Below are 26609 nucleotides of genomic sequence, written 5' to 3' on the forward strand. Positions count from 1 at the left end.
CAATGGAGCAGGGACTGATGTGAATGAGTTCTCTGTACAGCGCTGCGGAATTGGTGGCGCTATATAAATAAATGATGATGATGATGATATATCCACTTCCAAACGCAGGCAAAGTGTGCAACCTGATTTTGGTACGAAGTTCTAAGGCTTTACAAACCTAAGTTCTAGACCAGAGTTGGGCCTTCACCTGCTCTGTCCTTCTTTATAACCTATCTTTCCGTTTCTGTTTATGCCCCGTTGGCCACAGCTCTTATTTCTGCATTATGTCCCACTGAAGTGAGAAAAGTGAGAAATGTTTTAGGGCAAGTCAGAGGATGAGAGGTGTTTGGTGGTAAATGTGGTTCTAAAGGGCATATGAAGGAGGTGTTTTGGTAAGTGGGCACAGTGAATTATATGAGGGGTTTAAGAGGCATGTGGGGTCTAGTCTAAGAACATGTGGTATCTTCTTTATTGCATTAACTGTATTATTTAAACTTATTTCTAACATTAAGGTTCATGTGTGGCCCTTTTAAAAGTAATAGAGCCACACATGTGGCCCTCGAAGTGTACCCGGTTGTCCATCACTGTTCTATACTCTTTAGCTCTTCTTATTTCCATGTTGTTATCAATCTTGGTCCTTTAACTCAGTACTTCTGTTTTGTTCAGTTACAACAGTTCTCTACTGTGCGGAGAAAAGCATTTTACAAGAGAATAATAGGAAATCTGATGGAGAAAATCTCACTATTGAAAAAAAATCCACACCTGCATAACAACTTTGCTTCACTGTGCTTTCATCCTACCATTCCATTAGAACCAAGTTAAATAAGAGTTTATACCGGATGTTCTCTCAGTAAAAGATTTATGTTACATTTCACATGGAAGCAAATACGGAAAATCTTGCATGCATATTAGTGCTACTTTAATAGCAGAAACTTGCATTTCACCTATAATTTTCTACTTTGTGAATGTGTTCTTCCTTGTTCTGCAGCTGGGTCTGAGCAGGGTGAGCCATTTGATGCTTTTAAACCAACACGCAGTAGGAAAAATGTCAAACACGCCTGTTTTCATTCTGCACGTTAGAGAATACCAAATCCCACAGCTACATACTAAGCAGTCGGCCAGGTAACAGCCATCGCATGTTAACATTTCTTTTAATATAGCGGCTTTAAAAGACTTGCCCTCAAAGCTGAACTCATACCATCCAATCCACTGAGAGTAAGAGACATTTTTATTACTGTCTTCGTTATGTTCATCTGCAAGTGAGGAATTAATGTCACAGATATTCTAGCGTCCAGTAAGCATGGCTGAGTCATAAAGTAGTTCATTGAAATTTCACAGATAAGGGCAAAGAAATAAATCCAAAATTATTTCATATTCCGAACAAAAATCCAGCAGGGATTTTTTTTTTATTATTTTACTGTAAAGGTGAAAAGTAGGAAATAGAGAGGCAATTTATAAGGCGCCTGCTAAGTAACAGCTTGTACCTTTAAATTGACTGCTTCAAAAGAGCAACCAACAGCCCTATAATCAGGCTGGAATAATCTCGGATCTGTGCCTGAAGCATTAGATGCTATGTTTAGCAATTATCCCTTCCCTCCCTGTGTGCAAGAGGTGAGGCTGATGGGCAGAGAGAGGAGTGATGAAGCCCATTGGCCACTTAACAGGTGCTATTAACAGTGATCGGAAATGACAAACTGTGTTAAAACAGCAACAGCAGGAGGGGTAAAGAGGGAACCTCTAGACGATAAGCAGAGATGGTAAGAGTGGAGACCGCCAGCACCCATTGATTTGAATTGTAACCCATTCGCATTTACTTCACATCTGCATTATTTGTGCTTTATAAACACAGACACTATAAGCTTCTCTACTCCAGCAAGACAATGTCACAATATGCTGGAACATATATAGTGATGATCAAGAATCGTGTCATAGCCGAAACCTTCCAGGCTAAGAGTTGCCATGAGGTACAGGGGGAGAAAAACAACAGAAGAGGACGAACAATGAGAAGAGAACGTAGGGGCATTAAAGCACACACTTAGATAAAACGAAAAGCATGAACAGAAATAGATCATAAAAAGCACACGGTACAAGATGTCACATGCATTCCAAAAATAATCCAGTGTAAATCAAAAGCAAAGGAATATAATAGCGTGGCTAGACACATGCAAAATAAGAAATTCAGTCCTGATAAGAGGCAGGAGAGGGCATGCACTGTCCTTACAAATCTATTACAAGCTCAACGGATCATTAATTAATAAGATGCTGGTGTTATGTGTCCTAATATGCAAACTACCTTCATGGAAAAATGCAAATAATAGGGAGTAAAGCTATCCGCAGTATGTTCAGATCACATTGAATATACAGATTTGTAAAAGGAGTTTGTTAACTATACAATAAGGAATGAATTAAACTTCACAGATGACACTTAACTTCTCTGCTGATGTGCAAATATACACAACCAAATACCTTTTCTAATAATATATATGGAAGATGTGATGCAAGGACCACGAGTCCGTCACAAACATCACCTGCAAATGCGCACTAACAACCACAACTCTTTCCTGCCATGAAGGGAAGTTTTTAAAGCGTGCCCGTCTCCAGCACTGGAGGTAGGATGGTGCTTCTTTTACCACTGATGAGTTTTACCTTCCAATATATATATATATATATATATATATATATATATATATATATATATATATATATATATATGCAAACTAATGTACAGTCACTTTCATGGATTAGAGTTAGTACCATCAGATCGGAAGCTTACTCTTTTTCCACAAATTCCATGCACTTTTCAAGCATTGTGCCGTTACCAATGCAACCTATTGTATTGAGCATGTTAACACATGAGAAATAAGTCATGAAACAGTCTAACATTTTAAAAGCGCCAATAAGATTTTAGAATGTACCACTAATTTGTCCTATTTTACTGCACATTCATGCATTTACTAACAAGTGAGAGATAAAAAAAATAGCTATTAAGCAATCAAATGAAAGAAGAAACTGCTTTTACTCTTCATCAGTAAGATTAATGTGAGGGTCGCTTGTACTCCAACAACTAAACCTCTCTGTTACAGGGGAACGTCTTACACAGCTTCTGTCTTAAAAAAAAGAAAACAGAAAAAAAAAACACTACAAATGCTTTGGTTTTACAATATTCTGGCCGTTGGAGATGCCTCCTCAGTGTGCAAGGGGGCGTAAAAATCTGGAACGGTGCAGTGTGCTAAAATGTAAACATCACATCAATGTCCAATCTGCCTCCACTTTAGAACCACCCCTTTCATTTACTAAAACTTTTCACTTCATAAAATATTGCTTAGTTTAGCCTTATTCGTGGCTTGAATTAACCATTACAGTGGTGGTCCTTATGTTGGAAGTTATTTTTCACATTGCACAAAATATGCCTAGAAATGTGTAACTGAAAGGGGTAAGTATATGACGATACCTGATCCCTGCCAGCTCTGTGATTGGCGATGGCTGTGCGCCCTTCTGCAAAGCAAGGAACACCCCTAAAAACATGTAGTCGCTCTACATAATAATAATGGAATAAACTTTTGCATCTCTGTAATGCTACCATCTGCAAACCCATAAAACACCAATGTGTTCACACTCACAGGTGACTTATTACCTGATCACTAATAACATGTGATCTGTTGACACCTGTGAGTGATAACACAGCATTTTTTGTAGCATAGAACACCATTCCCAATTCTCGGCAAGAAATGCCGTCACTCTGCCCAGCATATTCCATCGGCTAGTGCAAACTTCTGATCCTCCATCTTGTTCAGCAAAACTATGGTGGAAATCAAGGCACACCTGTACAAAGTGAGGTGCGTATTTTGTACATCATGAAATTACTTCTGCACTCTTCGGAAAGGTACCATGCCAAACCGTACATTACCTTACAGGATTCCAGCTGTGAAGCATCAGCTCATAACTTGTACACATTGTCTCTTTTAAAATATTGCATACAGTAATTCTAAGCATAGCCTACAGTCCCGACCTTTCTATACAATGACTAAAAGAGACCAATACCATTTAGAAAAAAGTAGTAGAAGTGTCTATGGTTCCCTAGCTAAAGTGAAGGATAACCGCCCACTGTACTACTGTGTCCAAGTAGATATTGCTAGGAAGATGATTACCACTTATCATTAGGATAACGAGCCAACATGTTCATCAAACATTAATCTCATTATTCTAAAGATAACAAGTTGGGGAATAGATGACCCATCCATCCATCTACCAAGTTGCCCAGTTAACATAAAACATGATTTATACTGGGTGTCTCATACCTATGAAAACCAGATACTAATACCCCGTTATTTTTAAATTATCCTTCTGAATCTAGTCACCTTCTCACTGAATGTTTTGTACTGTACAACTCTTTAATAAAACAGTTCACTAACAGATATAATGGCCTGGACATTTATGTGTGTTAAGAATGCATATCCAATTCTTTCATATACTAGCTTCCAACCTCAACCCCCAGATTAATATATCTGTGCACAGAGCCTGGTCTACAAGCTGCTATGGGTACAAGAGCTGCAACAATGCAGTGACACCCAAGTTACCGAAAGACAGCGACCATGGCTTAGCCTTAGTCTGGGCTTGGTGCCACTTCCGCGGTCCACACTACATTATCAGGACTTATGAGTGCTAAGCATTCATGGGCCTGTAAGACCCTAAAGACAGCACTTTTTCTGAGTGCCTAAACAGTTATTCTAGGGCATTCAGGACTAATGAGCACTAGCTCATTCCTGATTGGCCCCAACAAACTTGTGTCATGTGATTTATAGTGAACAAAAACAAACCACTGACTCCATAAAGGCGAACAAAAACAATCCACATCTTTGTGCAGTCCTTGTGTAAAATAAATCAAATGTACTGGGCAGCAACGAGTCAGTCTACAGTGCTCTACACACTTGCATTTTTCTTGTTTTGTTTTGGACGGAGCCTGCACCAATGTTTTTACTGTTATTTTACGTTTGAATCAACGTGAAAATCCCAAAGAGAAAAATGCCAAACAGGCAGAAAAAGTGTACATACATTTTATTTTAGATATTTTTGATGCTGAAGAATACCAATGCTAGTCTGCCCTTAGCCTAGAACAGGTTTAATTAAATGATTTCCAGTTCCACAACAAAACAACACAGATTGTAAACACAGTCTGACAAAATGACCCTTGCATTTTCAAATTATAATCAAAGAAAAGACCCCTGACCTTCTACTCAGTGAAATACAGTACAAACATTTATTTGCCATTTTATCTGTAATTGTGGTCCTTTTCGTAACACTTACTAAAGGTCACATTTTAACTGCAAAATAGCTGGGTTTTTTTTATAACCAGCTCACTCTTCATTAGCACCCTGTTAGCGCTAGGTAGAGTTGATCACTTCTGTTTCCTTTTTCCCTTGTGTCTATTGACTCCAGTGCTCTCCCTGACACTTGGTTACCTATGTTTAATAACTAATTAAGTAATAAATTGTGATCTACTTTAAGGACTCTGAGCACTGGGAATTCCAAGTTAAATCATGGTGTTCGCAAGTTAATTAAGTTAAAATGGCAGAATGAAACGACAAGTGGATTATAACCCATATACAGGCAGCCATATATTATTAGTAGTATCAAACAAACAACAAGCTGCGGTGAAGCCACACGGCAGTCAATCATGGTCTCTGACAGTCCATAAAGACTAGCGAGGGCTAGAAATAGTTAAAAAATGCAGAATTCTATCATGTGAAAAAATAATAATAATGATAAACAAACACCTATGAAATGTACATAGGAAACAGATTTTAGGTACATTTATACATTACCCCATCATTTTAATACATGCATATTAGAAAGAATATTAAAACCAATTTAAATAATGGTGCGTGTTTTGCATGAAAGTAACTGTTTTCTATGATAAGGGCACTGAGAAGTGCAACTTAGAATTTGGGCGCTCTGGGCAGGGAGTATTGGAATTACACCAGTTTGTTGCAAAAATTTTATGCTGCACCCCTTTTTGCTATATCATGTCCCTCTTTTACCAATGTCATCCAAAGCAATGGCATTTATGGTACAATGCAAAACAAAACTACAAACGTTGTTGTTTATATATGAAAAGAAAAAAGAAAACAACAGACACTGAGAATTACGCATTCAAAGTACAATCACATTGCCAGCTGAAATTTTCTTTACCATATATATATATTTTGTTTTATGTCCCTACCACAATGCAATATTTGTTTCTCCCTAATGTGATATTGTTGCCCCTCAGGACTGTTTTCCATGGAATCTACAGCTGGTCGTTCACTTTACCCGACTAGACCAGAGCATCACAACATCTCCTACTTCTGTTAGTAAATGCAGGAGAATACAGGCATGCGTTTTACTGCACATTTCAATAAAGAAAAAAAAAGTAAAAGAAAAGTAAATGTAAAGTATAACTTTAATGTATTAATAATAATAATATGTAATGTACATTTGTAAATAACAATAGTGAGTAATTATTCATTTATAATAATAATAGTAATAATATGTATTATAACAAGATTTTTATTTAAATTATACCTAATAATATATATATATTTTAGTATCAAAACAAACGTTAAAAAAATAAAAAATAAAGTCTTTAAAAAAATAAAAAAAAGTAAATGGTAAGAAGTAGTAAAGTAGTGTCTATTATTATGTAGCATTTATAAAGTGCAAACCTATCAGTGAAATATAAGATTTAAGACAAATATAGAGAACTAGTAAGGTCCCCGGCATTGCGCAGGTCCGATTTGTAACGTGCGGCAGTTTTTGCATATTAGCATATTATTTGGTAAATAGACCACAAATGCTATTTAGAAAATAAGATTTGTTGCTGTGTCGCATTGTCGCTATGTTGTGTTGTTGCAAGGTTTCCTTCCAGCAGTCAAACAATTGTATACAACCATAATATGTTGTTGCTCTGTCACTAAGTGGTCTAATAGCTATTTAGTATTGAAAAAAAATAACCTATGTAAGACGTGGCAGCTTTACCTTGAGAGCTGTGGAAGATATTTGCTAACAAACAAACAAACAAACATTATTATATATTTATTAGAGTTGTCAGTGCAGACTAACTTTTGACATATGTTTTTTTTAAAAAAATAAAAAATCTTTTTAATGTATATGAATAAAAAAAAAAATAACAATAGACCTATCAAACTTAGGGAACATCTGATATACCCATAGACACTGACATAAACAAAAGCAACATGTTACCATGTTAAAATCAGCATGTAAGAACAAAACCTTCAGTAGATGTGAAGCAGGCTAATAGGAAATATATAAAACAGGTTAACATGATAATATAGTTGTGACACAAAAATCCGTAGAGTTATAACAAGGACATGTGAGAATGTGCATTTATCTACATATGTACGTATACACAGATATAACTGCCAATGGGCAGGGAAAGGGCAGAACAATAGAGAACAAAAAAGTGATAAAGGGAATAAAAAGAAGGGGGGACAAATATACAAAGGCTACAATGGGTAATAATAAAAAAGGATCAAAGCCAGATTTTTTTATTTATTATTTATTATTATTTATTTATTTAAATATTCTTTTTTTTTCTCTCGCAGAGAAGGTTAATTTTTTCTGTGTTGTGGGGAAGCCAGAGCATTACAATGGAATGATAAAAAAAAAAAAAAGCTTGGGGGAGGGGCGGGGGGGTTGGTATGCAGGGTTGTTTTTTGTTTTTTTTTAGAACTTTTATAGAAAAAAATAAATGTAAGCAAAAATAAATGTAATTTTCACACAAGCAAGACTGGCATAGAGCTGTGAAGTACCACTGGCGGGGAGAGGTGGCTTTTGTCCTCTCCACATCCTCCTCAATGTGGAGTCTACCGGCTATCCCTGTTCTGTCAGTTCACAGAAAGAATCTCCATTCACCCCCTTCCCTCACTCCGTGCTAAGGACAGACCATTAAGTTTTATTACAAGTTTTAAAGGTAACAATTTTGCTAAAAGGTTTCTAGAGACATGTGGTGTGTGCGGAAGGAAGGAGGGGACGTCTACCCACACCATTCATAGGAGAGCGTGTACAGCAGATAGCGCAAACCCACTCTGCCACATCTATACAGCTTACAATAAAGAGAGCCCACTTAGCCATCCAGCAGCTACGGAATTAATGATACACAGGATTTAGCAAATTGGACATGAGCACAACAAGCAGAACACAGACATTTATATACACAAGCTATACAGGACTGTTTCTCCAAAAGGAGCAATTTAAACTGATTATATGAATACAATGACCAGAATCTCCCTCACAAGTACAATGATACTGGTTAAGGCTAAAATCTGGATGAAAAAAGTAAAACAACAATATTGTATAAAGTTGTAATACAAGATAAAAGCACCTATAATAACCTAACGTATTTATTCTATAAATTAGGTATGATATAATGGGTCTTATTTCGAGTTAGGAGTAAATTCAGCTACAAGGTGCAGTTTTGACTCTTTGTTAAACCGCATTCTACTGTCAAGGGTGGACAGATTTAAAGAGGAGAGAGTCCTAGATTAACTTATAGCTCCTATAAAAATATATTTTTTATTTAGCATACTCCATAACTAGCAGTACTGGGGGGGGTTCCATGCCAGGGAGAAGTCATTCCCACAAGCACTGCAATGCATCCTATTCCCTAATTGACAACCGGCTTAGATAAAGGGCTTTGTCAGATTGTAACACGGATGGTAACTGGAGAGAACATCACTATGGGCTAGATTTACTAAGCTGCGTGTTTGAAAAAGTGGGGATGTTGCCTATAGCAACCAATCACATTCTAGCTGTCATTTTGTAGAAGGTACTAAATAAATGAAAGCTAGAATCTGATTGGTTGCTATAGGCAACATCCCCACTTTTTCAAACCCGCAGCTTAGTAAATCTAGCCCTATGTGTTTAAACTGTTCCCAACTGTCAAAAAAGTCATTACCCCCAGACCGAAGTATGTTTCTAGAACATTTATTACAGAAATTTGAAGGTGGCAACCATACAGAATGACACTTCTCACCTCCCAGCTGGAAGGGATCGTCATACAAAAATATTGAGCCCTGGTGGCTTTTGCATTCAAGACACTAAACCCAATAAGAAAAAAAATCCATTATGGAACATGGGTTTGTCCTTTCCTAAGCCATGACCCAATCCTGTTGTTACTGCAACCACTGAATCTTATGTTGTAGAAACAACTACTTTACTGCTGCTTCCAGACATTTTTTTTAAAGCACTTCTCGTGAATATTTGCAGGCTCCACGTATGTAGATATATATTCATGTCCTTCATTAAAGAACAATTTTGTGTTCCGGCCATAGCTTGATCACAAGGTGACACCAGGGGCTACAATCTCAGCTTGGGCTTGAGCAAGTTACGTAATAAGTAAAGGGTGTTAAACTCTGCACGGACAATGACAATATTCAGCTTTGCAAGGAACATAAAGCTTAATTGGTTTAAATGAGAAAAATATTGATATAGGCATGCAATCCTTTACATAAAACCTCTCATGTCGACATAACAAGTGATGTCTGTAAGATACTGTTTCACACTCAGTGAAATATGCCCTGCGTACCTGTTTTATTTGAAATTCACACACTGTGAGCTTACTAACACATCAATACATTTAAATGAATGCATATATAAACAACGCCTGAATGCAACAATCATTTATATTCCAGAACCTGTGTTTGCTCTAATTCTAGGAGAATTAAAGTGTGCATTCTTTCCTTGGACAAATTATAAATCATTCTTATTATTTTTTGTTGTTGTTGTAGTAATTACCTCATTTCTTGAAGGTGCCTGTATAAATTGCACAATGGCAAACACCACACTATAAGGAGGTTATATACATGCGCACACTGGGCCCATTACTGCTTGCCATATAGATGTCAGAATTCAGAAAATTATTTCAGCTGTGTGTAGTCTGATAGGTAATGTCACATCAACTAGTAAATTAATATGACAGAGGTTGATCTTTTAGAGTATGACAAGGAAGACATAAGATATCACTGGTTATGGGGGGGGGGGGACTGATCAAATATCAAACTCAGGGCCACGTCTGGCAAGGACTTGTTCAGCTCGGTATTTAGGCATCATTAAAGTACAAGACTCATGCCCCAGGAAAACAAAATGAAAAATAAATTAAGTGTAAGGGATAGAATTCAGAGGACAAAGATGAAAGATGAATCAATTATAATCAACAGTTCATAGTTCTTATGTCAGTATTGTTTTTGGTGTGAAGCATACAAAGCGGGTATGTCATGCTCTAGCAATTAACAAGTGAAAAAATATAGCAGGTGTTAATGTACATTGAAATCTCTGTACAAATTAAATAAAACGTATCCATATGCTTTAGATACTGTTCTTTTAAAGAATTACTCCACTGAACGTGGATTTTCCCCTTTCCCCTCGATATAAGTGTATAAACATCACTCCTCTCTCACTATCCTATCCCCTATCTCATAAATTGACACTACAATAAAAAGCAGCACTTGCCATTTTCAGATCCCACAAAGGCTGGAGGTGTGGAGATAATTGACTCATTAATGTAATCAGGGGCTGAACACTGAGAGTGGAGGCTGACTGGATCGTAGTGTCACCTGTCCATTCACTTTCATTGCCTGTTTAGGTTCCAATTGAAGTAAGGAACACGGCCTCAGGGTGGCCAATGAATTAGAATGACTGAAATGTGGTGTCCTCCAATAGTCCTAACCTCTTCAGGGCATTAGCCCCATACGACCAGACCAGAGTTATAAAGTTAAAAGTTAAAAGTCAGTTTTACCAAGAACAACTTTTTAAATTGACAGTCTATCCAAGTGAGTTTCAGAATGTTGCTTTTGAGATTTAAATATATTTTTAGAATATAAATATTAAGGAAATTATGAATAAAACAAGGTGAAAAATCACATAACCATGGTTTTGCTACTTGCTCTGTTTACGCAGTTAGTGTAACCTCACAAATATATTCCTAAAATTTATTCTACAGCTTGTCTTTTTTTTTCTAGGGACACCCACAGTGGCTGCAAGGATTCTCAAACCCCCTTTGTGGCTGCTTCTTTGGGCCCCTGTAACTTACATGCTGGTTTAGTGAATGCCGTTGCTGAGTATGCAGCCTAGGAGGGGAAAATAATGGGCCAAACAAATAGTCCCATCTGCCCCACTATAACCACCCCCAAAGGGGGGTGCTATAAACGTCAGGAAGTAGGACGACACGAAATTCACTTGCCCGACTCCTAATAAATGCTGACTGACCTTAAGAATGACAAAACAAGTCCCCGACAGTGTGTTAAGCAATCACTATCAGCACTAATAACGGCAGCCTGTTTTCACGTCATTTTAAATTGCGACCTCTATATCAGTATTTTTAAAGTGGCAATGCCGGGTCCCTAACACTAACCTTATTCCTAACCATAACTTCAATGAGAAGCAACATTGCTACTTTAAAAATAGTGATATAGAGGTCGCAATTGAAAATGACGTTAAAACAAGCTGCCATAATTACTGGTGCTCGTGATTCTTACCACAATGTCGGGGACTTGTTTTGTCATTGTTAAGGTCAGTCAGCATTTATTAGGAGTCGAACAAGTGACCTTCGTGTATTTTTGTTCTTGGTAGTCACTGTCGGCGTTATCAGGACTGTTAAAGTGACTACCACCGCCCTAAAAGCACATGCTTTACTACAAAGGGCAGTGACTAGAGAGCATTTTTGGTCTTACTAGTCCCAGAGGCTCTTCCTCCATATTTTAATATATTGTTAGCAAAATATCATTTTGGTGATTTTGGCTCCGAGAGTTCTTACACACAGGCATATTTTCTGTATGTCTTGACATGAGGTCTGTTCAGCTACATGAAAACTCTGTGACAATGGTGAGTGGCGGATGAACACTGGAATATTGTGCATGCTCTATATTCCTGCTTTAGTTGCATTTTGATGTGGCTGAATGACGGGATGGGCATAGAAAACGCATCATCAAGAACCCTTAATTTTGTGAATGTCACTATCTTCATAACATAATAAATTATGGAGATGGAGACTGACAAGCAATATGTCCAGTAAACTCTAAAGAAAAAATGCAACTCTTCACACAGCAGCATAAACATAGGTGCTATGTGCACAAGAGCAGCTTCATGATAGTATTTGAAAAAAAGTTTCTCATGATTAAAACAATACCAGAAACCTCCGTTAGGTGCCTTCTTTTATTAGTAATTTATTTTATAGACGGCGACACAATTTTTAAACTTTTAGTAGTTCTTTAAAAGTATGTTGGCCAAGTATACTTCTACAAATATACATCAGATAGTAGCATCATTTGAGAATGCAGAGGAAACTAATATTAAGAAAATAAAAATGTGAATCCCATTTAAATATGTATTGACAGATTGTCTAACCCAACTCAGTGTGCTCCACCCAGCTGTTTTTACTTGCCACCCGGCTCTTGGGGGCATATTCAATTAGGATTTCGGTTCGCGGTAACACGCGTTACCGCGGGAAGTGCGCAGTTTTTTCATACGCACCCCAATGGGATGCGAACGAAAATCCACATTATTGCGGTACCGCGGATTAACTTCGCGGCCCGCTCCGGCGTGGACCGGAAACGTAATTGAATATGCCCCTTGGAGCCCAACAGAGTCCTATTATAATGGAATAGACCATTGTTTCTCCTATTATAACAGGCACTATGTGAGCACTACAGCCAGCAGTGTGTGTTAGACCAGTCCTGGCAGGTGTGGGCAATAACCTCCAAAATTTTTCTTTATTATTGCAAAGTATCACACTGCCCCCACCTGGCTACTTCTTAATGTCACCTGGCTGGCAAAATTGTCAGGGGAGAGCACTGCTTGTATTTTGCCTCTTCTATGCTGCACTTTGTTAACGCTGCTTCCCAGATACACAGCTTGTGCCCAATACAGGTCACCTCCAGTCAGAGCAGCGTATGACTACATTGTCAATATATAATGGATTTTTCCATCATTCTTTGAAATGCTGCTTGGGTCACATGTGAGCTAAAAGTTGTCACTATGTACTGAAATAGCACCGTGTTTTGTTTTTTTTTGTTCTTTAAGAAGAAGTTACTGGCCAGTAGAAGTGTTGTAAAAGGCCAAGTTGACTGTATAATCATTTACTTGTATCTGCTTTTGGAATAACGATTGAGGGACTCGACCCGTCACTGTGGGAGCCTTAGATCATGTTTGACCAGCTAGCCGTACACCATGTATTAGAAGAAATGTGAGAGGTAGATTCAGAAGAGAGACAGATCATCGTTGCAGTTTTATAAGGCTCATGTGATATATTTGATCTGGTTTTCTTTAACCATGCTGGTAACTTTGTAGTTCACTTCTCCTAATTTTAAAGCTGCCATAGGGCTAGGAACTTGTTGTCTCCTACATAGACAAGAATTAGGGCTCTGTCACCTTGTGAAAAAGTATAGACAATGATACACAGCTTATAAGCCTTTCTCTGCTATTCATTCATCCCATAGAAGGACCAAAACTAGCTTCTGACACACGTCACAGCTACTGGCCTGTCTGACATCACATGGCCCCTGTTAAAATGCAGAGAAGCACTTTTAGCCTCAGTAAGCTGCTATAGCAATGCAGATCTGTATGAGCTGCTATGGCAATATAGATCTACATTTGCTTTCTGTCTGTGCCTTACAAGGGATATTTACGATATAATTCTGTCTTGAATAAATGATATGTGGTCTATGACAGTTTGATAGCAAGTGGCTTGTATTTCCTTGGTTTCCTTTGTAATATATAACTCCTAGGATATGTACCACCTTTATCACAGTAAGTGTAAAGGGAGGAAACAACCTATGAACATTCCTGAAAGCTAAACTAGGGCAGTAACATTTCCCAACCTACCATCTCTGTTTACAATGTACATTTACCACGATTACTGCATCTTGGGTGATGGAAAATGAAGCTTTGAACCCTTAACTTACACAGACCTTTATCCACTTTAGACATAATTGGCATAACGTGGCCTGTTCACAATTCTTATTCAACAAAAAAAATGGTCTATTTATTTGATAATTTTCTTAGTAGATGGGCTGTATAAGGTTTCATAAGCTAGTACAACTAGTATACAGGTGATGCAGAGTTTATTGCAGTGAGTGATGAGCTATGGAAGGGAAATATCATGAGGTAGTCACAACTTAACAATTTGGAGATTTGTCACAAGACAGCACAGACTAAGGGCTAGATTTACTAAGCTGCGGGTTTGAAAAAGTGGGGATGTTGCCTATAGCAACCAATCAGATTCTAGCTGTCATTTTGTAGAAAGTCCTAAATAAATGAAAGCTAGAATCCGATTGGTTGCTATAGGCAACATCCCCACTTTTTCAAACCTGCAGCTTAGTGAATCTAGCCCTAACACTTCATCATCATCATTTATTTATAGAGCGCCACTAATTCCGCAGCGCTGTACAGAGAACTCACTCACATCAGTCCCTGCCCCATTGGAGCTTACAGTCTAAACTTCCTAACACACACACAGAGACAAAGACTAGGGTCAGTTTTGACAGCAGCCAATTAACCTACCAGTATGTTTTTGGAGTGTGGGAGGAAACCGGAGCACTCGGAGGAAACCCACGCAAACACGGGGAGAACATACAAACTCCACACAGATCAGGTCATAGTCAGGTTTAAACTTTAAAGCCTAATGATTTGGAAGGTACCAGCATTTAAAAGGTGTGGCGGTAACGTTCAGACACTTGAGTGCCTCCGATAGCAGCATGTCACACTGGGGCTGAGTGACAGGCACACGCCTTTTTATAGACTGCACTCTGGAACAGAGAAACATATAATATAATGGCAGGAGGAGAACAGCCTGCATTCTGGCAGACACACATCTGACTCAGAGAGCTGCATTTACCAGGAGGCTTGAAATAAAGTGTACGGACGTGGAAGAGGTGTAAATGTGTGGTTTAAGGCAGTACATGAATCAGTCCCAAAGATAAATACAGCCCCTCTGCTCCTAGAACAATCACGCACAGACAGAACAATGTGACAGCATTTTGACCACAATGAAACATTTGTCACGTTAACGTATTTATAGAGAGAAAAAAAATGTTCCTGCAAATTTGTAACAATGACACATGTAGAAAAACAAATTCCATATATTATATTCTGATTTACCAGGTACATAAGAGAACAATTTGTTTATCTCGCTTGCTGAGCACTTAACAGTCTATACAGAAAGTACGCAGTTAGTGAACATTGCAAATGAAAATTAGTCTTTCCAATGGTCTGAAAACATCGCATAATAGGGAACATTTATGAAAACCATTCTACAGGTAACTGTGCAAACAAAGGTACTGTAACCCACAGCAGCAAATCAGAATGTAACAGTCATTTGTTTAGTACAGTTTAGAAACTGAACGCAAACAAACTGGTTTCCATAAATCTTACAATAATGTCATAGTTTATACCATTTGCTGCTATGGTTATTGCGATTTTGAAAACATTTTCTCACACTTACAAAGTAATCACTGACAATTCCCTGCATCAGTTTAAAAAATGTATTACTTATACAGCAAGATACACAGACTATGCACACATAACATGTGGCCACCATAGGAAAGTTGACAATTAATCAGATAACAAGTTGAATATATTAAATCTGTTGCATATAGAGGCTGCCCAGTGGATTAAAAGTATATGAAAAGCACATTAAGACAACTGTTTTTCATGCACTTTGATGTGCATTTAGTGAGATGTAATGTTCTCTGTAGGACCTCTGACAGACTGTCCTAATCAATGTATGTAAAACTAATTAAAAAAAAAAAATGCATAAGTACTTTTGATGTGCTTTTCCTGTGCTGAGTCTGTATTCACTGCAGCACATGAGCATGAAAAACGCACATTCCTAAGTATAAACAACTTAAAATTGGGAACACTATTACCGGACTAAAAATGAATACAGTAGGTGCTGAGACCACCAACACTTCGTTGTATGGTAGCTTGAAGATCAATGGGCTCATACAAGTGAACGTACGCCTTCTGAAAGTGAACTGCAGCGTCTACACAAAGCGCACAAGGACCAGACACAGCGATAATTTATCTCTAATGCATTTTAGGATACAGGAGGAGTATTATGACACCATTTACATCCGTGATAGTTCCAGAATCCATTACCTCATACCCTTGTCTGCACACAAGAAGTGCATTGCATATGGAGACGCATGCTGAATACACCGGTTAATCTATGACAGGCCTGTCCAACCTGCGGCCCTCCAGGTGTTGAGAAACTACAAGCCCCGGCATACTTTGCCGGTAGACAACCAGTTGATAGCTGGAAGGGCATGCTGGGACTTGTAGTTTCACAACACCTGGAGGTCCGCAGGTTGGACAGGCCTGATCTATGTGCTCCCCATGCGCAATGCTCCAAGAAGAAATATGCTCATCTATAAGACAATTACCTTTGCTCCCACTGATGGCTTTAGGAGGCATAATGGTTGGCATCACAAAGAGGTATAGCTTGGTAGGTGTATGGATGTAGTTGGCAGTGAAACAACCATTCGAGGTATCAGAAGCGGAACTAGTTCGCTGTGGGCCCCGGTCCAGGGAAGGGGGGGGGGGAGGAAGTAGGGCCCCCGACCCTCTGCCATGCAGTGGGCCCCATTATCTCCATGGGCCCCCGATGCGCTGCCCCTGCCGCACCAATGCTCACAGCAGTATCACCTATGAATATATTTAATGTAGCTATTTGCAGAGCTAGTTTCCTCTATTTACTGATATAATGGGTCACAATATAAAGCAATAGTCACAGTAACCACTATGGACCAATCTATTACATTTGTTTGGGGGGGGGGGCGGGGGGCTTCAACATAACCTATCATGTATTTTAAAGATCTTGATCTTCATTGCAGTCCTGCACATTCCAGTCTGCTGCTATATGTTTATGTCTGAATACTATATAAACAGAGCACACAAATGCATACAGCACCTTGAAAAAATATACAGACCATTGCACAATTATCTCATTTTATTTAACAATAGATCCTGCAAGGAAAATTTGTTCTCCATCATATTTTTATTTCAGAGCACTGAAACTCAAAACTATCTTTTTTTATGTGACAACATTTTATGTTACAAACATATTGCAAGAAAAACAAAAGGAAATATGCTGTTCGCATACATATGTAATTCCCACACTGGAATATTTCTAGAGCCTCTATTTGCAGCAATAATAGCTTTAAATCTACGAAAATATTTTCCTAATATGCCCCAGCCCGTTTCATGGGGAGATGCAAACAGCATGGGGGCCTCCCCTACTCCTGTTTTTGGTTGGGGTTGTGAGAGAAATGGAGGCACCTGCGGCTTTAGAATCTTGTGGGGTAAATATGTAGCAGCTCTGCACACTCTTCGGGAGTGATTCTGACCGTTTCTTCCAGGCAGAATTGCACAGTTTTCAAGTAGTGCCACAGATTTTCATTTGGATCAAGATCAGGGCTTTGTCTGGGCCTTTGTAGGACATTCCTTGTAGTTGGGATCATTGTCCTTCTTGCTGAAAGATGACTTTTTGCCTAACTTTCAAGTCCTTTTTTTTTTAGCAGACTGAAGCTGGTTCCTGTGCTGTATTTCACCTGTGCTTGTACCATCCATAATAAATCCTACTTTAAGAAGATGCCCAGCCCCTGCTGATGAAAGGCAGCCCCGCAGCATACTGCTACCCTGATTTTTGGTGTGGTTTGTGTTAGATGTGCTTCACACATATTGCTTTTAACTTTGACTAAAAAGCTCTATCTCTGTCTACTGTATTTCCCCAAGTATAAGACGCACCTTAATTTTGGGGCCCAAAATTTGAAAAAAGATGTATTACACAAAGTTATTCCCAAGAGTTGCTGTGTTTTGTAAGCTCACCTTCCCAAACTCATTCGCATCTTGTGTAGGCCTCACTGAACACACCGAGCGGGAAGCGCCTGAGGGACCTTTGTTCTTTTAGAATACTGAAACTAGGAAACAAAAAAGGAGTTTGTTCACAGAGTGAGCTGATCGATTCTGCGGGTACAAGTACCAGGGTGAGTGAACGCTCATACTTGTCTTGGACGAATTGCAGGCAGTAGAGCGGACACCACCATGTAGGACCCAGGCCATGTAAATTCCTTTGCTTCCTGTGAGGTGGCAGTGGCGGGGCGGCGACTCTTCTCTCTTATACTCACACCACAATCAGCGCTCAGGTGCAGTGATCGACACACCGCGGAGACCCGAAAAGGTGCGTGAGTAGTATTTATAGGGTGTATTGGGTACTCTTCGGTACCGGATCCATGTCACCGCAGGCGGAGAGTGGTGGGATTATTGTCCCGTTATTCCACTGTGGGTGGGGGGTAGTAAGTGGTGCTAGTCCAACAGGGGTCTTCTTCTTCTTCATTCTGGAGGGAGGTAAATAGCGCTGGCACTGTATAAGACGCACCCACTTTTTAGACCCAAAATTTTTGGGCAAAAGGTGCGTCTTATACATGGGGAAATACGGTAATTTGACCACAAAACATTTCCAACATCACCACTAGGTCACTCTCATGCTTTCTGGCAAACTCTAGGGGGTAAATTCATCAAGCTGCGGGTTTGAAAAATTGGAGATGTTGCCTACGACAAACAATCACATTCTAGTTATTGTTTATTTAGTACTTTATATAAAATGACAGCTAGAATCTGACTGGTTGCTATAGGCAAACCCGCAGCTTGATAAATTTACCCCCAGATATACTTTTACATACTTTATGTTGAATAAGAGCATCTTTTGTGCCTTTCTCCCATACAGGCTAGTGTTATGTATATGGTTGACTGGAACACCTCAGTCTTAAGCTGGGTACACACTACAGGGTTTTTGTCCAATAATCGGCTCAACTAGCCGACATACGACCGCTCGTTCGAAAGTCGGGTCAGTGTGTGTAGTGACACGATGGTCGAAAATCTGCCCAAATGGACGATTGTTGCCTTATTTGGTTGGTCGTACCGTTCCGTTCCGTAGTGTGCATAAATTTTCGACCAATCCACGACAATCCTCCGATACTTCCTCGGCCAGGGGGGCGTGTGAATGTAAATTTGTGATGCCTGTACCAGTCCCACGTGGTGCGGTATCCGCACATCACTGACTTGTGTTTTGCATACATGTGTATTGCACCTGTCTGGTTGCAGACTATTATACTTGTGTAAAGCATGTGTGTGATTACCCTTTGCATCTATATTGGGAACCTATTCATATTTAGTCTTCATAAACTGATACCTTTATAAACTATTAAACTTATAAAGTCATACCAACCTTTATTAACAAATATTTGTAAAATACCCAGAATAAACCACACAGTGTTCATGCAACAGTTTTATTGCAGGAAAAAGTGAAAATGTTATTGCAGAATATGACAAGTGAAAAAAATAGTATTACACTTGAAAGGTGCTAGTGGTTTGTGGCAGAACAGTTCCAAACAGCATACACATTTCAACAACATATTTCTCAAGGTTTTTAATTTTTTTTTTCTTGATGTCGCTTGGGTTTATATTCCCTTTGATATTATTACCTATGAAACAAGGAAATAAAAAATGTTTACCATTAAACTTCTATATCTGTAATCTATATCCAACACCAGAAATACTCTCATTTGCTCACCTTGCACACTGCTCGAGAACAGTTTATGTTGTGGTCCTTCTGGCACAATCGCAATAATAGCAGGCTTAATCTCCATATATTCTGGAAAACAGGCGCCATTTTGGTTATTATAATGATACATGTATGTGCCCAAAACATTTAGATGTCTACACGTGTCCACTGAAATACCTTCATGTATAACTTCTTTCATATCTTGGTATTCATTATCAATTTTTCTTGCTTGATAACAGGTGTTACATCAGTGGTATCTAAACATGCTACAATACAGACGTTTACATTGCTTTGTGTGAAACTAGAATGAAATAAAGTCCTTCAAACAGGTACACTACACATGCTACTCACTTTTTTTAATGTCGCAGTTGTACTCGTCCAGTACTTTTACCATCATCTCCACCTCACTTGGGCTCATTGGCTTTGCTCATTGGATTTGCCCTTTGCTCTTCTTGAGCATCTCCATGCTTAACTTTTTCAACATTTTTTGGCCCTTCCAGCACCATCTCAGACTTTGTCTCCATCTCTGTCTCCATAACTGCAACCCCCACTGACACCTTCGCCTCAACTGCCATCTTCTCACTTTCCTCGGCACCAGACAGGCTCCTCTGTCATTTTATACACACAGACTTGGGCGTTCGTTTCTGCTGTGGAACAATCAGCGATGATGCCTGCAGAGAATGGAGCATTGTGGGTGATGCCTATTCGTGTATAATAACCATGTGTATGGAGATTTTGGGCTATTACTTTAAGGCGTAGAAGACTATTACATACGAAGGGATTTTATTATTAGGTAATAATTATTGAATTGCACTTTACAAGTTAAATGTTTTTTCTAAATTTTATGTATGGTAATAAACTTCTATTTTATAGGAATGAATGAAGAGACAGTGTGGTCTTCTCTTTTTATGCAGTTTTGGGTGTTACTATAGTGATGCTTCACGACAACATGGCTGTAAAAAGTCACTACTGGGACGGCCGCTCTTCCCTTTATCGTCTAAAACAAGGCTAGTGTGTATGCAGTCCATGGACCGAGCGATCGCATGTAAAATCGATCGGCATAAAAAGTTGTTTGAAAATTCTGTACTGTGTTCCCAGCTTTAAATAGTGAACTCTGCAGTTCCCTCAATGTGATTATTGGTCTCTCTGTGGCTTTGCAGAGCCTCCTTATTCGCACAGAGGGACGACCTTTACCAGGCAGCACCGGGGTGGTTTGTTGTAGCTTCCACTTCCTGATAATTGAACAACAGGGCCTCCAGGGACATCCAAACACTTGGATATTGTTTTGTACCCTTTTTCTAATTTATGCATTAGTATTATTTTATCTCTAACTTATTTGTGATGCTCTTAGGTCTTCATTCATTTTCACAACTGACCCTTCAGATACATATCTATAATCCCAATGTGGTAGTTATTTTAATTAATCACTGGTAGGTGCCAACTGTAGGGAAAATTTTACCTTGTTTAGAAGTGTTTTTATTTCACTAGTGTAAAGTTAGAGCTTCTGCATTACAGGGATTAATTACTTATGCAAACAGTATTCGTTTTTTCTTAAAATGCTTTTGTAACGTCACATTTAAAAAAGTTTTTCAGTTTTACTGCTCTGAAGTAAAAAAAAAAAATCACAGTGAACACAATTACAGTGTAGGATTTGTTATTGTGTAAAATGAGACAATAGAGCAAGGGTCTATAATCGCTTTATAAATGCAAGTTGTGATGTGTAAACTGATCCTGTGGTAATGTCTTGCTAATTAAAAATAAAAACAAATCTGCTGTATACATACATCCAATTTAACACACTATTAATATTTATACACTTTCTGTTTTATCACCTTCTCACTCTTTTCTGTCAGCTGTAAAATTCTGCAACCTGTTTTGCTCAGGAGCAGCTGAAGGCAGGCAAACATGGGACTTAAAGATTCCACAAGAGGAATACAAAACACGAACCTACATTTTGGTGTATTTATTTTAAATAAAATTATGTACAGCTATCTTGTAGTTTGACACCAGTCCTAAATCCACTAAGGCCAGGACTTCAGGGCGTTCAGGTTTCAAGTGGTTGTTTAAAGGCTCAACCAATACGTCTGGTATTTCATGCTCACCCCCATCTTTTCTTACTCCAAATCTTGCCCTGCCTCTGAATCAGCGCACTGCAAAATTAATTTATTATTTGATAAAACTTATGAAAGCATCATGAGTGACACAATGACAATGGTTAGCCCTTCTGCCTGATAAGGCTGCGATCTGTAGGGGAGCTATGTACAAAGCAGATACAACAAAGGGGGGTCCCAAACAGTGGGAACAACAAAGGGGTGCCTTTAAAGAGAGGCATGGTCTGTGTTTTGCGTGGGACAATGGGACCTTTTGTTTTCCTTCACAAATATTGTTTCCTTAATATGGGCCGTTTAACAAATGAATGCTACATTTCCCTGACCTTATCCACAGAAGGTGAATGCAGCTAAAAACACTTATGAAGTTGGAGGTCAATTGATCACGATGACAAGCACTGTTATTATACCCTTGCTTGTCGTAGCAGTCTAGCCGTTAATAAAACTGCCATGTATAGAAACCGTGCTTGTCATAGTAATTGATCATTCATTACTTTGACATGTTTTTATGCAGGGGTCCTTTTATGGGGAGCACACATTATATATATATATATATATATATATATTAAAAAAAAAAAAAAAAAAAAAAAAAAAAAACACCATGGGTGTATAGTCTGCTTAATTAATATCATTATGCTGCATACCACAATTGGAGTAATTCCTGATACTTCTACCAAAACTCTGCAGTTGGAAGACCCAAGACAAATGTCAGTGTATAAAGTACTGCACACAGGACACAGTGCAGCTTATTCGTTCATGAGGAACCAAGATCCACCAAGGCACCAAACATTGTTACAGATATTGATTCAGCCCACACAATAGCTACCTCTAGTGTTTGTAGCTAACAGGTGCACTTTAAAGAGGTTTTCCCATCCACTCATAAAACCACATTAACGTATTTCACTTTTCCTGAATGACTGTATTTCAAACATAAAAAACATTTGAGATTGATCTTTCATTCCTTTTCTCAAAGCTACAGTGGCACGTGCCACTGTGATATCAACATCCTTTTGTGATCAAAACAAATCATTGATAACTGTAAAAGTCGTTTCATTTTTACAACACAACAATGAGATACTAAATAGCTCTGTAAATAAGTTAATTCATTTCTACATGACATGTTCTGGAACAGACACTCAGATTTGACAGTCTCGGCACATGTTAGCCAAAGATATATAGAATCACAGTAAAAACATATATAAATAAGTAGCACCATTTCTTACAGATATAACCTTCACAGCTAATTCAGGCTCGGTCCAGCAATGGCCCTTTTGGTGTGGCCAAGGTTAGCGGAACTGAAGCAGAAGTAATTTGCCTGCTGTCTCCACAGTGAATCTGCCGGCCTTTGATGAATTAGAGAAGAGAGCTTTTAAATGAAGCATTAGGAAGCTTCTATGTGACACCATCAAGGTACAGAGCCGGGGCTTACACAGGCCCAGCTACTCTCAGCCAACAGTGATTAATGTCCAATATTAAGCCACTGCGTTCTGATCGAAACTAATACAGGATTTAATAATTGTATTCAAGTTTGTTTTTTCCATACAGTGTTTTTTACACTTTTAGCCCCTGAAGCCTCAATATAACTTTAATCTGTGCTATGTTATTAAATATGTTTGTGTAATACTGTATATTGTAGGACAGCGGTATTTGTGCCTTATGTTAAATTCTTTTCTAAAAATCAAGGTTTGTTTTTCTATGTCTATGTATAAATTTAAAGTGCAAGTAAAGTTTTAGTTACATTAGTATTCAATGTCCTATACAGGTCATTTGAATTGCTGCAAGTCAATATATAGTGTTACCAACAAAAAAAACATACATTTTTTATATAATGATGCCAATGTTAAATGAAAAAACATGGAGTGAACAACCACCATCAGTATGATCTGCCCATTTAGCAAACTATTATCTTATTTTCAGAACAGACCTGATTGTGGATCACAAACAAAATTTAGGCTAGGCACAGACTGGAGCGTTATCGTCCAATCATCGTGCAAAACAGCCGACATACGACCGTTCGTTTGGTTGTCGGCTCAGTGTGTATAAATACAAGATGGTCAAAAGTCGCTCCAAAGTGTCAATTACGTTGGCTCATTTGGTTGGCCGTACCGTTTAATAATCTCGCTCCAATCACCTTACGATCATGTAATGTGTATAAATTTCCGATCGATGTAGGACCAACTGCAGATAGTTCCTCGAGCTGCTACTCCTTTGGGGGCGTGTATGTAAATTACTGAGGCCTGTACATCTCCCCCGTGGGGCGGTGTCCGCACGTCAAGCAATTGGTAACTAGGGGCTTCTAACGGTAAAGCAATAGTATCTGTCTACTGCATTGATGTATATACTGTGTCTGCTTGTTTAATTATGCACCTTTGTTAGTACAGTCTACAAGAAAAGAGCATAGCTTTGCTTTCTATATAGGTGTATTGTATATGTCTGCCTCTATAATTATGCCCAGAGCTTGAGGTCAAATTGCTGTGCTGTATTTGAGATTTGCCAGTGTCCTTCCTATGGCCAAAAATCTCAAGGTGCTCTCAGCAGATATGGGTCTCCTTAAACGGGTGTCCTCCTTCTGGATGATTAGGGTGACTAGTTGGAGCAGTTTCTGGAATGTGGCTTCATTCAGTCGCAGGAAATTCCTGAAGTCATCAGGGTTGTTGTCACATATCTCCTGCTGCAGGGGCATATGATAGAATGAGTCTCTCCTCTGGAACCACTCTTTGGTCCAACAAGACCGATTCTTTATCCTTCAGGGTTGTACTTGCAGTCTTCTTTCCATAGCGAGTAGCAAAAAAGCAGTGGCTTGCTGTTCTTCAACAATATCCATAATAGTAAAAGATTTTGTTGCTGTGCGGCATTTCGTTAATCGTTTAAAACGTGTCTAGTGTGTACGCACAAATCGCTCGAGCGATCGGACCTTCAGGTGTTCGCAAAATCGTTGTAGATAACACGTCGGTCGGAAAATTCTTCACTGTGTACCTAGCCTAAGAGATAGGTCTAATCGGTTCATTAATAGGTCTAATCGGTTCATTAATGGGATATGACAAAGTGATTACTGTTTATGCTGTTATTTGATAGTTTATTTATAACTTATTGTAACTCCTACAAACTGTAATTCACTAATGAGAGCGGTTGTCAACTCCTAAACAGATCTGTACAGTGTGATCATTGGTTTTAAATTTAATATATTAGTAAGTGTATAATTATTTTACCTCTATACAGTGCTCTCCATCTTTTTCTAAATGTGTTCATATTTATACAGGCCTCAGACCCCTGTTATTGAGAGCTGCAGTTCAAGATAAGCACTGTGTGTTTGAGTGTTATATAGCACCCATTATCTGTATATTCCATTCCTACTACACACCTTTCTGTAATGTACTATGTGTAACATCACTGCTGAGTTTTTAGCGTGAAATCTGCGATGTGTATAAAGATTTAATTCCCAAGTCCAAAATAGCCATTCACAGCAAGGCAACCGAAACCATCTACAAAACTAGTGCAGGGCCACCATTGGAGAGGGAAATTTGGGAACCGTCCCAAGTTACAAGCTAGGTGAGAAAGGGGAGGGGGCACAAGCTTGTTCTACACTGTAGGCCACATGCACATGCCATTGCTGGAAGCCAGCTGACAATCACAGTGTGTGGGACAAGCATACAAAGTTTAGGATAAACATTGTGAAGAAACAGAGATGTCCCAATGGGATTTTTCTGGCTGATTGGTGCTGGGGCCATGTAGGAGATATGCATCAGGTCTCTGCAGCTCCACACCATTAGATGTTGTGTAAAATGAAACCAAGACAAGAAAAACTTTAGGCTAAGATACAAATAAATGGGCCATTTCAAAAATCATTATATTATAAACATGTTCGTACAAACCCACCATATTTTTTCACAGATTTATACCCTGCATTAGAAATTTTATTAGAGGACATTAATTACTCATACAAGAACAAACCAGGAAAACAAGGCTGAGAGCCAGTACAGTTACATAGGCAACAATTAGGTTTCCTTGCCAAGGAAGCACACTCTCTCTGGCACAGGAGGAGTTAAACTGGCATGCTCTTCACACACACCGAGTCCAGGCTCCAGGCAGGGTAATGATCTGCTGGCTGGGACCTCCTGCCTGCACAGAGTGGAGCAAGTTTAATTAACAGGGGAGGGAGTCAGAAACCCACATTAGCAAGTTGCAAACTTCATTAGCATGGGGCGATCGCATATAATTAAAATAATGAGTTTTTGGTTTTACTGCAAACTGCTTTAAAAGGAAAACAGAAAAGAAATTAAGAAAAATTAGTGAAAAAAAGCTAGGCAATTTGCAGCTGCACTGTATGTTAGAATTGTAAGCTGTGCTTTCTTCTTCTCACTTGGTTCGGATAAGTATTCCTAAATAGTTCCTTCATATCAGGCCAAATACCTCACCACAGCTCCTTCACTTTAAACCTGAACCCTTAAACTTGCCCCTTGAATTAGTCCTAGAGCCTCAAACTAGTGTTCTTATGTCAAGAATCAAACTTGCCAACTGGCTCCCTTATGTTAGGCCTAGAGAAATTGGCTTTATGCCCCTTATTGGCCATATGCTCCCGTGGTATTAACATTGAAACCACTATTACTGCTGCTGTGTTTCTTATAGAGCCATGGGGGTTACAATAACTGCTCTGGCCTCTCACTGACAGGTCACAGAAACCTATCACCAATCAAAAAGCCAAACAGATTCAATAAGGAACCGTGCAGCTCTGCTACATTAAATCACATGGTTTTTTTTATGAAGCTGAAACCACCAATTATTTCATGGGATTGAATTCAATAATGGGGCTTCCTTCTATTACATTATAACACCAGCAGGGTAATATAACATGCCTGCAGTCTGTTAGATGCCACTGTGGAGAGACCGATGATCAACTGATGACCAATGAG

At 38.8% G+C, this 26609-nt stretch overlaps 1 protein-coding gene and 1 long non-coding RNA gene across 2 annotated transcripts in view; both read right to left on the reverse strand.

The window, feature by feature from the left end:
• DPH1 (diphthamide biosynthesis 1) overlaps nucleotides 1-26609 on the reverse strand; it is a 163986-nt gene that overhangs the window by 74893 nt on the left and 62484 nt on the right. The window lies entirely within an intron of this gene.
• Nucleotides 19341-19855, reverse strand: LOC142139243 (uncharacterized). Its single transcript, XR_012688181.1, has 3 exons — nucleotides 19769-19855; nucleotides 19601-19681; nucleotides 19341-19511 (listed from the first exon to the last, which is right to left on the reverse strand). It is a non-coding gene; the product is annotated as an uncharacterized LOC142139243 (long non-coding RNA).

This window comes from Mixophyes fleayi, chromosome 2, assembly GCF_038048845.1.
Source record: "Mixophyes fleayi isolate aMixFle1 chromosome 2, aMixFle1.hap1, whole genome shotgun sequence".
Classification (NCBI taxonomy): Eukaryota; Metazoa; Chordata; class Amphibia; order Anura; family Limnodynastidae; genus Mixophyes; species Mixophyes fleayi.